The 15,359-nt window shown below is 42.5% G+C and overlaps 1 pseudogene across 1 annotated transcript; it reads left to right on the top strand.

Annotated features, from left to right (window-relative positions):
* The first annotated feature begins 13,281 nt into the window (after window positions 1-13,281).
* Window positions 13,282-14,737, top strand: LOC705741 (dnaJ homolog subfamily C member 8 pseudogene; annotated as a pseudogene). Its single transcript, XR_001443643.3, has one exon. The product of XR_001443643.3 is annotated as a dnaJ homolog subfamily C member 8 pseudogene (transcript).
* The last annotated feature ends 622 nt before the right edge of the window (window positions 14,738-15,359 follow it).

Raw genomic sequence — 15,359 nt, forward strand, 5'->3', positions numbered from 1 at the left:
ATGCAACAAATACTAGTTTGGCCTGAGAGTCTTCCCATGAAGAGGAGCAATGAGAAACAAAAAGATGGGTGAAACGCTGGCCTCCAGGGCAGGCTGAGGTGCTTGAACTCAATCTATCCCAAAGATGGTGGGAGGGTTTAACCCAGGTGCGACGTAGACAGGTCGGCAGTTTTGTCCCACAACTTAAGCAGATTTGATTTTAAAATTTGTGTTATTTGAAATTAATAGCACATTTTCCTTGTAAAATATTCAAACCATTCAGAAAAAATGAAAAGCATTGTTTTTATTTCTGTGGATTACCTATTAACTCCTGTATTTGAATATAGCGACTGTAACAAAGAGCCCCACCAAATGACAGTGGCTTCAAAAGTTGAAAGTGTTTTTATTGGCTGGGTGAGGTGTCTCACACCTGTAATCCCAGCACTCTGGGAGGCCAAGGCGGGTCGATCACTTGAGGTCAGGAGTTTGAGACCAGCCTGGTCTCGACATGGTGAAACTAAAAGTACAAAAATAAAAAAATTCTTCTAAATTTTTCTACTAAAAAAATTTCTACTAAAAATACAAAAATTAACTAAGTGTGGTGGTGGGCGCCTGTAAGCCCAGCTACTCGGGAGGCTGAGGCAGGAGAATCGCTTGAACCTAGGGGACGGAGGTTGCAGTGAGCCGAGATCGTGCCATTGCACTCCAGCTGGGCGACAGAATGAGACTTGGTCTTAAAAAAAAAAAGTGTCTTTCTCTCTGCAGGATATCCAGGGCTGCTCGGGCGACTCCACGGTCATCAGAAAGCCAGAATTCTGCCAGGATAGAAGAGTATGGTGGTTACATGAACAGATTCTAGGACCATATTGTATGGGTTTAAACCATGGATCTGCCACTTACTAGCTATGTGATCCTGGGCATGAAACATTGAGTTTCATAATCTCTAAAAGCGGATGATATAGCACCCATCTGTGGTAGGGAGAATAATATTTCCCCAAAGATGTCCGAGTCCTAATCTCTAGAATCTTTGAATGTTACCTTATGCGGCAAAAAGGACTTTGCAGAAGAGATTACGCTAAATATTTTGAGTTGGGGGTGTTAACCTGGATTATCTGGGTGGGCTCCATGAAATCCAAGGGTCCTTATAAGAGGAGGCAAGAGGTCAGAGTAGTGATACGAGATGTGAGGATGGAAGCAAGCGGTTGTGGTGATAAGAGGAAAGGCCCACAAGCCAAGGAACGCAGGTAACCTGTAGAAGATGAAGAAGGCAAGGAAATGGATTTTCCTGTGTGTTCAGAAGGAAAGAAATACTGATTTTAGATGTCTGACCTCCAGAACTGTAGGAGAATAACTTTGTGTTGCTTTAAGCCACTAAGTTTGTGGTTAATTTGTTACAGCAGCAATAGGAAGTGACTACACATCCCCATTGAGTTAAATGAGTTAATACATGCAAAACACTTTGAAAGGTGCCCCATGGGTACTTTGCATGTATGTAACTGTTAGCTACTATAATATTTATGACAAAACTCTTGGCCTAGGCTGGGTGGAGTGGCTGACACCTGTAATCCCAGTACTTTGGGAGGCCAAGGTGGGTGGATCACTTGAAGTCAGGAGTTTGAGACCAGCCTGGCCAACATGGTGAAACCCTGTCTCTATTAAAAATGCAAAGATTAGCCAGGTGTGGTGGCACACACCTGTAAGACCAGCTATTCAGGAGGCTGAGGCATAAGAATCACTTGAATCTTGGGAGGCAGAGGTTGCAGTGAGCCAAGATCATGCCACTGCACTCCAGCCTAGGTGACACAGCAAGACTCTGTCACAAAAATTTAAAAACTCTCGACCTAGGTCAGAGATGGCTGGTCACGTCCATAATTCAACTAAGCGGAAAGGCGCATCACTTCTGCTAACATCAACTTGACCTGAATTTGGTCAACTGATCACATGTAGCTGCAATGGAGGCTGGGAAATATAATTTTTGTCTGGGTAGCCATGTCAGGTGGTGTCCAGCTGAGATGTAAGGGTTCTGTGACTAAAGGTAGAGGAAGGGGTGGTTATTGAAGAACTAACAGCGTCTGAAACAATTCCTACTATGAAAGATGAGTTTATGGCCAGGTGTTGTGGCTCCCACCGGTAATGCCCATGCCTGTAATCCCAGCACTTTGGGAGGCCAAGACTGGCAGATCACTTGAGCCTAGAAGTTCAAGACCAGCCTGGGCAACATGGGAAAACCCCATCTCTGCAAAAAATACAAAAAATTAGCTGGACTTGGTGGCAGGTGCCTGTAGTCCCAGCTACTTGGGAGGCTGAGGTGGGAGGATCATCTGAGCCCAGGAGATTGAGGCTGCAGTGAGCTGTGATTGCACCACTGCACTCCAGCCTGGGCATCAGAGCAAGACCCTGCCTGAAAAAAAAAAAAAAAGAAAGGAAAAAGAAAAAGAAAGAAAAGAAAGATGAGATGAATTTAGCAAAGGTAACTTCCCTCCAGAGTTTGGTTAGATACAAGTATTTCCAGCTCTTTTTTCTTGTGCCGTTAATTTCATGAGCTATCTGTTAACTCCCCACTGTGTAAGATGAGACATCACTCTTGCTTTCTCTCCTAATTCCTTTTGCTAAACCGCTACATTTGGATGTAGTTCTATATCCATAACTGAAATGTTCTAGTTTTGTGTATTGTCTATCTCTGAATTTCAAATATTGAAAATCAATAACGTGTTCTTAAATAATATGATGATTCTATAAACATTATTCTCTACAGAGCCAAATAGAATCCTGGGACACATAGAGAAGGAACTATAATCTTATGGTTTAAATGCTACTCAAAGGGAAACGCTCCAGGCTTCAAGCTGAAGTTATTCTCCTCCACTCCCTCAGCTATTCAGAGTCATATGACATTTTAACTCACTTCATATTTGGACCATGACTTTCTTACACAATTTCTTGTTCTCGTGGAGTTTGTAATTGCTTTCCTCTTTTCTCCTTGAGACAAGAAACATATGCCTTTTAAGTCAAGTCATTAAAATCTTCCAGCTTCTTAATTACATTATTTGTTGAATGGAGCCCATTTTCTTCCTAAAGACGTTCTTCTCCAAACCTTCTGACTTCCTGTTCTAATTTTGACGGATGGCTTTATGGACCTCTGGTATTTCTATTCACTGTGCTACTGGGTTAATTCCACTGTTTTGTGAATCCACTATGTCTCTCTTTCTCGAATTATGTCCCTTTATCTGAAGTATATTTTCAAATAGCATTTTAAAAAGGGGTACATGGAAGGAAAGCTTTCTGAATCTTTGCATGTCTGAAAATGTCATTAGGTTGTCCTTTCACGGACTGAGTAAGGGAGGATGAACCAGCAGGCTTAGGGTACGTGGCAGGGGGGCAGACACGCAAACAGACACTCCAGCCTCCACCCTGGGCCACATAAGGAAGGATTTACTCTAGACATCAACACTCCCTGTAGGCACTCTAGTCCTTATGAAAAATATCACTCACTTTTTTTTTCTTTTTTTGAGACGGAGTCTCACTCTGTCGCCCAGGCTGGAGTGCAGTGGTGCGATCTCAGCTCACTGCAACCTCCACCTCCCAGGTTCAAGCGATTCTCCTGCCTCAGCCTCCTGAGTAGCTGGGACTACAGGCACGTGCCACCATGCCTGGTTAATTTTTGTATTTTTAGTAGAGACGAGGTTTTGTCATGTTGGCCAGGCTGGTCTTGAGCTACTGACCTCAGGTGATCTGCCTGTCTTGGCTTCCCAAAGTGCTGGGATTACAAGTGTGAACCATCGTGACTGTCGAAGATCACTTAATTTTTTTCAGAAAGCAGTTCCCTCTCTTTAAAAATCTCTCCCCTCCTTGTATGTTCCAGATGTCTGCATTTGTTAGGGGGTGGGGTGTTGATGGCGAATACTGGTTTGTTACTCACTAAATAGGCTTTTACTTGAGTATTTTCTAAACTTTTGTTATCTTATACCACATCTCAATTTTTGTAGCATCTTCTTGCTACTTTATTGTTATGTACTTATGTATGATATGATGGTTAATATTAGATGTCAACTTGATTGGATAAAGGGATGCCTAGATGGCTGGTGTTGTTTCTGGGTGTGTTTGTGAGGGTGTGGGCAGAGGAGACTGATGTTTGAATCGGTGGACTGGAGAGGAAGACCCACCCTCAGTGTGGGTGAACGCCATCCTGTCGGCTGCCAGCAGCTAGAACAAGGCAGGTGGAATGAAGATGGGATAACTTTGTTTGCTGATGTTGAGAAACTTTTCATATGCCTGTTTGCCATTTGTATGTCTTCTTTTGAGAAATGTCTATTCAGGTATTTTGCCCATTTTTAATCAGATTATTAGATTTATAGAGTTGCTTGAGCTCCTTATATACTCCTTTTTGTTTGTTTGTTTGTTTTTAATAGAGAAGGAGTCTCGCTCTGTCACCCAGGCGGAGTGCAGTGGCTGATCTTGGCTCACTGCAACCTCTGCCTCCTGGGTTCACACTATTCTCCTGCCTCAGCCTCCCTAGTAGCTGGGACTACAGGCGCAAGATGACATACTCGGCTAATTTCTTTTGTATTTTAGTAGAGGCGGGTTTCACCGTGTTGCCCAGGCTGGTCTCGAACTCCTGAGCTCAGGCGATCCACCCGCCTCGGCCTCCTAAAGTGCTAGGACTATAGGTGTGAGCCACCGCGCCAGGCTGAGCTCCTTATATATTCTTCTTATTAATCCCTTGTTGGATGGATAGTTTGCAGATATTTTCTCCTGTTCTGTGGGTTGTATCTTCACTTTGTTGATTGTTTCCTTTGCTGTGCAGAATCATTTTAAGTTGATGTATTCCCATTTGCCCATTTTTGCTTTGGTTGCCAAGGCTTGTGGGATTTAATTCAAGAAATCTTTTCCTAGTCCAATGTCCTGGGGAATTTTCTTGTAGCAGTTTCATAGTTTGAGGTCTTAGATTTAAGTTTTTAACCCATTTGGTTGGATTTTTGTATATGGTGAGAGATAAGGGTCTAGTTTCATTCTTCTGCATATGGATATCCAGTTTTCAAGGGGGTCTCCTTTAAATAGTCCTTTTCCTCCTCACCCAGATTCCGACATGCTGGGAAAGAAAGCAAAAGACTGATTATAGAAGAACAATATCCCTTTTATTGTTGATGATATAAAGTGGGGTCCTTAGTGGAGGGCAAGAGCTAGAGTCCTCCCAGTTGAACTTCATCACAGCCTCACTACCTACTAACAAGCATGACTTGACTCCATGCCCCATGTCATGGGCTCGCAGCCTCGGTCATGCCTCTCCTGACCACTCCTGGAGTCCCGGTATGTCTGACCTCATTGGCAGAGTGGCCTGAGTTTTTGCAGGAGCTGAAGAGACTACCGGAAGAGAGAATTTTTCTTATGGACCAAGGAGCAGGAACCTGAGAGCTTGGCCCAGAAAACCTTGGTCATCAGAAGGGCGCGGTGCCTCACACCTGTAATCCCAGAACTTTGGGAGGATGAGGTAGGTGGATCACCTGAGGTCAGAAGTTTGAGACCAGCCTGACCAACATGGTGAAACCCCATCTCTACTAAAAATACAACATTAGCCGGATGTGGTGGCGTGCATCTGTAATCCCAGCTACTAGGGAGGCTGAGGCGGGAGAATTGCTTGAACCCAGGAGATGGAGATTGCAGTGAGCTGAGATCACGCCATTGCATTCCAGCCTGGGTGACACAGCAAGCTTCCGTCTTAAAAAAAAAAAAAAAAAAAAAAAAAAAAAAAAAAGGAATAAATGGTATAAACCACTGGAAAGAAAGAAATAAAATGGTCATTCTATATTTATAGATCATGTGATCATCTACATAGAAAATCTAAGAGATTCTACAGGCAAACTATTAAAACTGTTGAGAAGGTTCATGTTGAGAGAGAATTTTCCATGGATCTGGTTCATTTCTGGATGCCCTGCACACAGAGGCACTAACTGCTCTTTTGTTCTGGACTGTCTTTTCAAGGATGTTGGTATATTAACCATCTTTGGAACATATAGTTAGTGTCTCCTTCTTGAACAGGAGACTGATTACTGTCCAGCCTAATAATGTCTCCCTTTGTGATGTCAACCTAAAAAACAGAGAAAGAGGCTCTCTAAAAGAAAATGATATCCATTTGGGAATAGGCATTGCAATGGGAATATGTGTGCCATAGTAAACCATATGCATATTCATGAAGGTAAAGGCAAAAGATTTTGAGGGAAAAATGAGGAGGAATCCATCATTGTTCAAGATAATTATCCTTGGCTACAAGGATCAATAATAAGGGTGGCACTAGTCTGAGGATGGACAGGCAATTTCTGGGCAGATAGCCTTGCAGTATTTTGTGTGTAAGATTGTGATGGTTGTTGCAGTCTTTTGGGATAGGGTTTGTTGTTGTTGTTGTTTTTTAGGCAGGGTATCCCTCTGTTGCCCAAGCTGGAGTGCAGTGGCTTCATCACAGCTCACTGCAACCTCTGCTTCCCGAGCTCAAGTGATCCTTTCACCTCAGCCTGCCAGGTGTCTGGATCTACAGGCATGCACCATCACGCCTGGCTAATTGGGATAGTTCTTGTGATCAGGCAACTTGTACATGAGAGCTGTCTCTTCATGACCTTCTCCAGCTCTATTTGTCACTTTTAACATATTAGTGACTCCATTTTGATTCTGATAACTTTTACAGTTGCAAAGGTCAGGGATTTCCGTTTCCTAAACTCAGGGTTCCTCTGCTATTATGCAAACTCATTGCATGTGCGTCATCCGTCTATACCACCCCCACTGCCCTCAACATCACTGTGGGACTTGGGGGCAAGTGAAACTATTGACTCAGACATGAAGCTGATGCTGCTTCCTGGGCCATGAGTAATAAAGTCCTTTGTCTCTGACCCAAGACTCTCAAGTCTTCTGCCAGCATCCACAATAACTGTGACAGCTAAGGGTCTGGGCTGGCCTCCTCCCACCTCGGCCTCCCAAAGTGTTGGGATTACAGGCATGAGCCACCGTGCTTGGCAAAAAGTTTTCAGCAATTAAAAAGTTTTAATAAATTTAAAAAGTGACTGAAGTGAAGGTTAATTTATTTTTAAAGAAAAATTTAAAAATATATTTAGTGTAGCCTAAGTGTACAGTTTATAAAGTCTATAGTAGTGTATAGCAAGCAACTTCCAGTTCTGCAACCTTCACTCATAGCAAGTGCCCTATACAGGTGTACCATTTAAAAATCTTTCATAATATATTTTTATTGTAACCTCTCTATGTTTAAATATATTTAGATACACAGATACACACCATTGCATTGCCTATAGTAACCAGTATAATAACATGCTGTACAGGTTTGTATCCTAGGAGCAACAGGCTGTACCATATAGTCTAGGTGTATATGTAGTAGGCTATCTCATCTAAGTGTGGGTAAGTACACTCTGTGATGTTCACACAACAAATAAAATCCTCTCTCGGAACACATCCCAGTTGTTGAGCAACAAACATAAAATGCTATTTATAAAAGACACCATTTATAAAAGCATAAAAAAACTATGGGATGCCTAGGAATAAACCTAAGAGATATGCAAAATTTTTATGGAGAAAATTATACTTTCTTTTTCTTTTCCTTTTTGAGACAGAGTCTTGCTCTGTCACCCAGGCTGGAGTGCAGTGATGCGATCTTGGCTCACTGCATCCTCCGCCTCCCAGGTTCAAGAGATTCCTGTGCCTCAGCCTTCCAAGTAGCTGGGACTACAGGAGCCCGCCACCACACCCAGCTAATTTTTGTATTTTTAGTAGAGACGGGGTTTCACCATGTTGGCCTGGCTGGTCTCGAACTCCTGACTTCAAGCAATCTGTCCACCTTGGCCTCCCAAAGTACTGAGATTACAGGTGTGAGCCACCATGCCTGGCCTAAAACTTTCTTGATGGTCATTCAAGAGACCCAGATAAATGGAGAAGTATAACTTGCTCATAGAAGAAAATACTTAATTGTAAAATGTTATTTTTAAATTAACCTATAAATTTATTTTACTTTCAATAAGAGGTTCAAAGAAGAGTTTTTAAAAATTAATATCTTGGGAAACATGTCAAGCTTATCCTAAGGTCATATGAAAGAACAAATAGGTAAGAGTAGCCAAGGTAATTTTGAAGAAAATTAACAAAATGAGGAGAATCACCCTCCACATATCAAGATGTATACAATGAAAGTCATTAAGGTAGGAAGGTATATTGGTAGAGGGATGTACAAATAAACGGTTGGGATGGAATTGAAAGCTCAGAAACAGAGCTATGCAAACTGGAAGTTCAACCTATGTCAGAGTTGGCATTTAAATAAATTCCCTCCAATACATGGTGGTGGGAAAACTAGTTTTCCATGTGGAAGAAAGATAAATACATACCTGTATCACACTGTTAACAAAAATCCCAAGGAATCAAGTCACCATGACTGAGAGCCAGCTGGAAACCATAAATAATAAACTTAGACCCCAAAGACTTCTGATATTGGATTTATCAAACATGGAACATAAAACACCATAATTGTGAATAAAATATTTTAGTAAATATAACATCAAATTACAAAAATGAAGAAGCAAAAAGATACTCTAAAAAATGATCATGCAGGCTGGGCATGGTGGCTCACACCTGTAATCTCAGCACTTTGGGAGGCCAAGGCCGGAGGATTGCTTGAGCCCAGGAGTTTGAGATCAGCCTGAGCAACATAGCGAGACCTAGTGTCTACAAATAATAATAAAAAAAAATTAGTTGGGCATGGCGGCACACATCTGTGGTCCCAGCCACTCAGGAAGCTGAGGTGGGAGAATTGCTTGAGCCCAGGCGGTAGAGGTTGCAGTGAGCCATGATCATGCCACTGCACTCCAGCCTGGGCAACAGACAGAGACACTGTCTCAAAAAAAAAAAAAAGTGATGAGGCAGATGTGGAAAAAACAACTAAATAGAGACACTACAAAGGAAAATGAGATGCTGACATTATTGTTTTTTGTTTTTTGTTTTTTTTTTGAGACGGAGTCTCGCTCTGTCGCCCAGGTTGGAGTGCAGTGGCCGCATCTCAGCTCACTGCAAGCTCCGCCTCCCGGGTCTACGCCATTCTCCTGCCTCAGCCTCCCGAGTAGCTGGGACTACAGGCGCCCGCCACCTCACCCGGCTAGTTTTTTGTATTTTTTAGTAGAGACGGGGTTTCACCGTATTAGCCAGGCTGGTCTCGATCTCCTGACCTTGTGATCCGCCCGTCTCGGCCTCCCAAAGTGCTGGGATTACAGGCTTGAGCCACCGCGCCCGGCCGAGATGCTGACATTTAAAAAAAGAAAGAAAACCTGATGTCTGGGCTAGGTATCAGGTGAGAAACAACATTATAGTAGCCACAAGGTGGAAACAATCAGGTATTTATCAACAAAAGTATGTATGAGTAAGTTGTGGTATATTCATATAATGGAATAGTATACAGTGGTGAAACTAAACATATGATAGCTATTCATAACAAAAAGAATGAATCTTTAAAAACACAATGTAGAATAAAAAAGTATGACAAAAATAATACACACTGTAAGATTCCATTTATATAAAATCCAAAAACAGGTTAAAACACATCTTTAGGCATGCAGAGAGGACAAAGCTAGAAAAAGTAAGCAAGACAGTAATTACCATAAGGTGAGGGTAATGGTTTCCTTTAAGAGAGAAAGTAAGGGATTGTGATGGGATGTATACAGGGAGCTTTTAGGATTGCCTATCATCTTCTACTTCATGAGGATTACGTAGATGTTTGCTTTATAATTATTGTTTAAGCTGTGCAATTGTATTTGATATGCCTTTCCATATTGTGTTATATTTCACAATTTAAAAAATTTGAGGCTGGGCACGGTGGCTCGTGCCTGTAATCCCAGCACTTTGGGAGGCCGAGATGGGTGGATCACTTGAGGTCGGGAGTTTGAGATCAGCCTGGCCAACATGGTGAAACTCAGTCTCTACTAAAAGTACAAAAACTAGCCGCGTGTGGTAGCAGGCATCTGTAATCCCAGCTACTCGGAAGGCTGAGGCAGATAATCACTTGAACCGGGGAGGCAGAGGTTGTGGCGTGCTGAGATCGTGCCACTGCACTCCAGCCTGGGTGAAAGAGGGAGTCTGCCTTAAAAAAACAAAACAAAACAAAAAAGTTTTGAAAAGCACAGTAGGTTAGATATAGCTGAAGAGAAAGCTGAAAGACAGATATGAAAAAATTAACCAGAATTCAATAGAGAGAGACAAGGTGATGGAGAATAGAAAAGAAAGTGATATGGGGAAAAAAATAATAGGATCTAACATGTTACTAAGCAAATTTCCAGAAAGAGGGAATAGAAAGCATGGAGGACTGCTGAAAGACAAGAATAATAGACATTTTTACCTGGATATATTGAATTGAAACTGGAAAATGCCAAAGCTGAATAAAAACTATTGACAGCCAGAGAGGAAAAATAGATTATGTGCAAAGGAACTGCAATTAGGCAGACAGCAGATTTTGCAACAATAGCCATTAAAGATAGAAGTCAGAAGAATGATTTTTTCAAAATTCCTAGAGAAAAAAACTGTTGATTCAGAAACATGAACCCAGTAAAGACTATGATTCAAGAATGAGGATTAAAGTCATTTGCAAATTTAGAAAGCACAGGGCTACGATCCAGTGAGTGCAGTCTGGGGTGCTTATTCCAGAGAAATGAAACATTTTGTTCACATAAAACTTGCACATGAATGTTCATAGCAGCCTTCTTTGTAATAGCCCAAAACTGGGAACAACCCAGTGTTTCAGTATATGAATGGTTAAACTATGGTACATTCATACCATGGAATACTGGGAACAACCCAGTGTTTCAGTATATGAATGGTTAAACTATGGTACATTCATACCATGGAATACTACTCAGCAATGAAAAAGAAAGAGCTGTCAGTACACATAACAATGTGGATGGATCTCAAGGGAATTGTGCAGGGGTGAGAAAAAGCCAAAAGACAGTCCCAAAAGGTTATATGTACTATGATTCCAGTAATATAACATTCTCGTTATAAAAAAATTGTAGAGATAGAGAACAGATTACTGGTTGCCAGGGGTTGGGATGTTGGAGGGAGGGAAGTAGTAGTGGCTATAAAAGGGTAACCAGTTCTGATGATGGAACAGTTTGTATTTTGACTGTGATGACAGTCACACAAGTTTACATTTGCTAAAATTGCATGGAACTACACACACACACACACACACACACACACACACACACGTGCATATAAAACTGGTAAAACCTAAATAAGATCAGTAGATTGCATCAATGTCATTTTCTTGGCTGTGCTATTGCACTATATTTATGCAAAATGTTACCATTGAGGGAAAGGGGATGTGAGGTATAAGGAATCTTTGTATTATTTCTTACAACAGCATGTCAATCTACAATGATCTCAAAATGAAGTTTTAAAAAAAACTACCAACAGATGGCCTGGCGCGGTGGCTGACGCCTGTAATCCCAGCCCTTTGGGAGGCCGAGGCAGGCGGATCACAAGGGCAGGAGATCAAGACCATCCTGGCTAACACGGTGAAACCCCGTATCTACTAAAAATACAAAAAATTAGCTGGGCGTGTATTTTTTTTGTATTTGCCAATACAAAAAATTGGCAGGCACCTGTAGTCCCAGCTACTCGGGAGGCCGAGGTAGGAGAATGGCGTGAACCCAGGAGGCGGAGCTTGCAGTGAGCCGAGATCGAGCCACTGCACTCTAGTCTGTGTGACAGAGCGAAATTCCATCTCAAAAAAAAAAATAAATAAAATCTACCAACAGACTTACAGTAAAAGAATGTGTAAACATATATTTCAGAAAGGAAAAAATGATCGAAAAAATGCCTGAGATACAAGAACAAGTTTTGAGGAAATAAAAATGATGAACATGGAGATAAATCTAAACAAACATTGTATAGTATAATGATAATCATGATGGCAATTTGGGGGGCTGAAAACAAAAAGGCCAGGACTAAAACGAAATTTGAATGTAAGGAGGAAGGGGATGGCCATTGGAGTTGGAGTTTTCCAAGGTCCTTGTATTATTTGGAAGTAGGGTTGAAATATTAAATTTAGGCTTTGTTAAGTGTGCAGTGCAAAAATTTAAGGGGAACCACTCTAGGAATAGGAATAGAGTCAATAATTTCCAAACCAGTAGACAGAAAAGTGAAGTAAGAAAACAAACAAAAGCTCAGTCTGCTTTTCAAAAAGGCAAGAAGGCAACCGCAAAGTGGGACAAATTGAAAACAAAAAAGCAACATGGTAGAGACAAGCCAAAAATAACACACTGACAATACACTCTTAGAAGTGAGATGCAGGCCGGGCGCGGTGGCTCAAGCCTGTAATCCCAGCACTTTGGGAGGCCGAGACGGGCGGATCACGAGGTCAGGAGATCGAGACCATCCTGGCTGACACGGTGAAACCCCGTCTCTACTAAAAAAAAAATACAAAAAATTAGCCGGGCGAGGTGGCGGGCGCCTGTAATCCCAGCTACTCGGGAGGCTGAGGCAGGAGAATGGCGTGAACCCGGGAGGCGGAGCTTGCAGTGAGCTGAGATCCGGCCACTGCACTCCAGCCTGGGCGGCAGAGCGAGACTCCGTCTCAAACAAACAAACAAAAAAGAAGTGAGATGCTTCAAAACAGCTCTTTTCATTATTGATTGACTAATCAGTAAAAAAAATTAGTAAAGGTATAAGATTTGGACAACACAATTAACAAGCTCGGTTTAGTGACACAAGAGAACCCAACACCCAATGCTTATTTTTCTCAAGTACACATGGGGCATTTACAGACGTGGACTACATGCCAGGCCATAAAGCAAGTCTTAATTTCAAGAGTCACAGTGATACACATCACATTCTCTGGTCAAAATACCATTAAGAGTTGGTGACAGAGAGAGAAATAATACCCACATGTTTGGAAATTTAAAAACACACTTCTGGAAACAACCCAAATGTATATCAACAGTTGAATAAATCAATAAACTGTAGGACTGGGCGTGGTGGCTCACGCCTGTAATCCCAGCACTTTGGAAGGCCAAGGCAGGTGGACCACGAGGTCAGAAGATTGAGACCATCCTGGCTAACACGGTGAAACCCCGTCTCTACTAAAAATACAAAAAATTACCCGGGTGAGGTGGCGGGCGCCTGTAGTTCCAGCTACTCGGGAGGCTGAGGCAGGAGAATGGCGTGAACCCGGGAGGCGGAGCTTGCAGTGAGCCGAGATTGTGCCACCGCACCCCCGCCTGGGTGACAGAGCGAGACTCCGTCTCAAAAAAAAAAAAAAAAAAAAAAAAAAAATAGACGTGGTGGCTGGGCCGGGGAAATGGCGGCTTCAGGAGAGAGCGGGACTTCGGGCAGCGGAGGCAGCACCGAGGAAGACTTTATGACCTTCTACAGTGAGGTGAAACAAATAGAGAAGAGAGACTCGGTTCTGACATCGAAAAATCAGATTGAAAGACTGACCCGTCCTGGTTCCTCTTACTTCAATTTGAACCCATTTGAGGTTCTTCAGATAGATCCTGAAGTTACAGATGAGGAAATAAAAAAGAGGTTTCGGCAGTTATCCATCTTGGTGCATCCTGACAAAAATCAAGATGATGCTGACAGAGCACAAAAGGATTTTGAAGCTGTGGACAAAGCTTACAAGTTGCTACTGGATCAGGAGCAAAAGAAGAGGGCCCTGGATGTAATTCAGGCAGGAAAAGAATACGTGGAACACACTGAGAAAGAGCGAAAAAAACAGTTAAAGAAGGAAGGAAAACCTACAATTGTATATGATGATCCTGAACTGTTCAAACAAGCTGTATATAAACAGACAATGAAACTCTTTGCTGAGCTGGAAATTAAAAGGAAAGAGAGAGAAGCCAAAGAGATGCATGAAAGGAAACAACAAAGGGAAGAAGAGATTGAGGCTCAAGAAAAAGCCAAATGGGAAAGAGAGTGGCAGAAAAACTTTGAGGAAAGTCGAGATGGTCGTGTGGACAGCTGGCGAAACTTCCAAGCCAATACAAAGGGGAAGAAAGAGAAGAAAAATCGGACCTTCCTGAGACCACCAAAAGTAAAAATGGAGCAGCGTGAGTGACCACCCAGGTCACAGGCACAGAACCTTCCCCCTGCTATCTCCCTTCCTGCTTTGAAGGACTCATTCTTTCCTCCCACTTCCACCCCAACATAGAGTAGAATTTGCTTTTTAGTCCATTTTGTTTTCAATACAATTTAATATTGATCAGAGTAATTCTTTTGTACATTGAAATGAAGGGCTTGGTTAAAAAAAAGACCTTCCCCTCTCCCTGCCCCTAGAACAACCAGGATTGGAAGGTGCCACCACTGGTGCTGCCTTCTCTTCCCACAGCCTGTCACTCAGTGTTTTGTACTTCACTGAATTGTGATGGTTAGAAACTTCGTGGATAGTTTGTGGAAATCATCCATTAAACATACTGCTTAAAATGGTGTTGCTGTGACTTCAGAGACAAGCCTGGAAGGGGCACCTTAGGATGCCCCTTCGCTTCAGTTGCTCGCTTCTGGGTGTGCTCCCTTCGAAGGCCCAGATGAGACAGGGCACACAGAGCGGCATCTGATGCCCTGATGCCCTGTGGTGTTTGGCATGTGCCCCCATCTACTGACCAATCAGCGTGGCATGAGGTCCACGCCACCCAAACCTTTCACTTTCCAAAGAGCTAGCCGTCCTCCACCCAGTACCATGTCCTAGCCTGTCTGCATTTGTTAGTGGTAATATTCTTTATGTATAATAATTTTTTTTTTTTTTTTTTTTTGAGACAGAGTCTCGCTCTGTCGCCCAGGCTGGAGTGCAGTGGCGCAATCTCGGCTCACTGCAAGCTCCTCCTCCCGGGTTCACGCCATTCTCCTGCCTCAGCCTCCTGAGTAGCTGGGACTACAGGCGCCCGCCACCGCGCCCGGCTAATTTTTTGTATTTTTAGTAGAAACGGGGTTTCACCGTGGTCTCGATCTCCTGACGTTGTGATCCGCCCGCCTCGGCCTCCCAAAGTGCTGGGATTACAGGTGTGAGCCACCGCGCCCGGCATGTATAATAAATTTTTATACCCCCCAAAAAATAAAATAAAAAATAAAAAATAAATTGTAATATATTTGTACAATGGAATGCTATACACCAAAACACATCACACACAAGCACACACACACAACCACTGAAACGGGCAACAATAGGGATGAACCTCACAGACCTAATTTTGAGTGAAAGAAGCCAGAAAGAGCAGATACCCTCTAATTCCATTTGTATGAAATTCAAAAGGGACCAGAACTAATCTATGGAGATAGAAGTTGAAGTAGTGGTTACCTCTGGGGGATATGGGGGAGGTTATGACTGGAATTATGAAAATATTCTATATATTGCTCTAACT

This window comes from Macaca mulatta, chromosome 1, assembly GCF_049350105.2.
Source record: "Macaca mulatta isolate MMU2019108-1 chromosome 1, T2T-MMU8v2.0, whole genome shotgun sequence".
NCBI classification, from domain to species: Eukaryota; Metazoa; Chordata; class Mammalia; order Primates; family Cercopithecidae; genus Macaca; species Macaca mulatta.